Source organism: Schistocerca piceifrons, chromosome 2 (genome assembly GCF_021461385.2).
Source record: "Schistocerca piceifrons isolate TAMUIC-IGC-003096 chromosome 2, iqSchPice1.1, whole genome shotgun sequence".
Taxonomy (NCBI): domain Eukaryota; kingdom Metazoa; phylum Arthropoda; class Insecta; order Orthoptera; family Acrididae; genus Schistocerca; species Schistocerca piceifrons.
Genome location: NC_060139.1, coordinates 885,499,588 through 885,502,309, shown reverse-complemented (window position 1 = coordinate 885,502,309; position 2,722 = coordinate 885,499,588). Strand labels below are relative to the sequence as shown.

The window sequence follows — 2,722 nt, the reverse complement described above, 5'->3', positions numbered from 1 at the left end:
GTGCAGAAATCCATTAATACAAGTATCTTACCCAAAAATAAGGTATGACGGGCTGTTGCCAGAGGAAATCAACGTGATGACGACGTGCACATCAGCAGATGGTCACTCCCAAATCCAGATAGTCAATCGGGCGCAAAAGCGTAGAGCTCAACACTGCACAACAACACGGCTCCGTACAAGTAGCCGCCCACTTGGACGAGCGACCATTGATCGGGCCCCGTAATGGCGCGCTCACTGTTCGTCACACGTTCCTCTCTCTCAATGCACCACCGTTGGTCAACAGCCTCCCTCCAACCCCCTCTAACCAAAGAGCCAGCTCCAGGCGATAGATATAACAGCTCGGGAAACGAAGTGACGTGACTCATGGAACAACGTAATTACAATACACAAGAGAGTGCATATCACATTCTCATAGATCGAAACAAAGTAGAAAGTGATAAATTCTCGATTAACACAGTTAAGATATTTCACTGAACTCTGAATACACAAGAATGAATATCTCATAGCTCTGAGTTACAAGGTATATACAAATATCTCCAGTGACCTAACAACAGCTGAAGAGCCTAATATTTTTTGTGAAAATTTTGAAGTAGATCGATTCCTGAGAGGAAGACTTACCTTCTGAGCTATATTAAGTGTACACCATACAATCTGAAGTTACATGTTATGGAATCTCATACTGATGTTTGTCTCATAGATAAAGCATTGAGTCTTCAGGCCACGAGTGACCTACCGGGACCATCCGACCCCCGTGTCATCGTCGGTGGAAGATGCGGATAGGAGGGTCGTGGGGTCAGCACACCGCTCTCCCGGTCGTAAGATGGTATTCTTGGCCGAAGCCACTGCTAGTCGGTCGAGTAGCTCCTCAATTGGCATCAAGAGGCTGAATGCACCCCGAAAAATGGCAACAGCGCATCGCGGCCTGGATGGTCACCCATCCAAGTGCCGACCACGCCCGACAGCGCTTAACTTCGGTGATCTAACGGGAACCGGTGTATCCACTGCGGCAAGGCCGTTACTTTGACCCATAGATATAAAACTAAATTCCGTGCGAACAGGCGTCGGAAGGCGAAACGGTACCCACCGACCACCGTATTATCCTCAGCCGATGGACGTCACTGGATACTGATATGGAGCAGCATGTGGTCAGCATACCGCTCTCCCGACCGTTGTCAGTTTTCGTGAAAGAAGCCACTATTTCTCAGTCGAGTAGTTCCTCAATTGACCTCGCAAGGACTGAATGCTTCTCGCTTTCCATCAGCGGTCGGCAGACACAAACGGTCAAGCATCCAAGTGCCGACCAAGTCCAACAGCGCTTAACTTCGGTGGGATGACGAAAACCCTCAGTGTTATTGCTGCGGCAAGCCGTTGGTGTTTTGAACTGTAAATAACCACTGGTGAAACAGACTAGCGCAATAGTGTTACAGTTAAACAAACGAAACTTGAAGGAAAAATGTAATTATGGGGCAAAAATTTACTATGTACAACATATAAATTGTATGCCAAGATAATCCAAAGACACACTTATGAGTCAGCATTGTATATCTTTAACCTTATTCAAAAAGACTTCCTTATGGGTAGATCATCCCACACCTGTCGTCACTATTAGACAATTAATACAAGGGCACAATAAATAATTGTACTACTTTATATTACATTCACTAAATAAGATAAAGATTTTCGGTAGGTATCAGCAAAAGGCTACAAGAGGTACATAGTTAATGATTTTTCCTTCGTGGGGCACCGGAATCATGAGATCTTATTCAATGAGATTCCCGCCATTACACTGTAAATTGTTTATTAATTAGACACAGTCATTACTTCTGTTTGCAGATTTTCTCAGGTGCATGATGAAATGTTACAATATTTCATATCTGTCTGTGACATACCATCGTAGAGAAAAGTATATTTCTGGTCTTACAGAGAAGCCTTCATATTACATAATACGAGTACATATCGAAGATACATAATGTGACTGGCACTGTGCACAGTCAGTAACCGTTACAACGTAGTATGGCGTATTTAACAGCCAATTCATTTCCCTGACACACATTCAACACATTCCTGCATCACTGTATAGAGCTTAGAGTCACTTCAAGACTTATCAAAAAACTTAATGACAGACCTAATTGATAAGGTAAGAAAGTAAAATTAACGAAAGATGATCTAATATAAGCTCAACGGTCAAAAAATTTGTGACATCTGTGCGCATGACAGACGAAGTGTGAAGCTTTATAGATGACGCAACCATCGAGTCACGTGCTCAATCACAAGCGTACTGCATCTATTTGAGAATAAGGCGGTATAAATCAATGAAACATTTATGTTTGAAGCAAACATTGCCCTTTTCTCTTTTTTGGATTCATCAGTGTTGTGACTGATTGGATGCGGCCCGAAACCAATTTCTCTCCTGTGCCAAACTCTTCGTCTCAGAGTAGCACTTGACTTGCAACCTATGTCCTCAGTTATTTGCTGGATGCATTCCAATCCGTGTCTTCCTTCAGATTTTGCCCTCTACAGCTCCCTCTAGTAAGTTGGAAGTCATTCTCTGATGTCTTAACACATGTCCTGTCATCCTGTCCCTTTTCCTTGTCAGTGTTCCCTACGTATCGCTTTCCTCTCCCATTCCGCGCAGAACCTCCTCATTCCTTACCTTATCAGTCCACAACAATCGTCTGTAGCACCACATCTCAAATGCATCGATTCTCTTTTGTTCCGGTTT

The 2,722-nt window shown here is 43.5% G+C and overlaps 1 pseudogene; it reads right to left on the bottom strand.

Moving 5' to 3' along the window:
- Positions 1-902: 902 nt before the first annotated feature.
- LOC124778453 lies at positions 903-1,020 on the bottom strand (annotated as a pseudogene).
- Between the last annotated feature and the right edge of the window lie 1,702 nt (positions 1,021-2,722).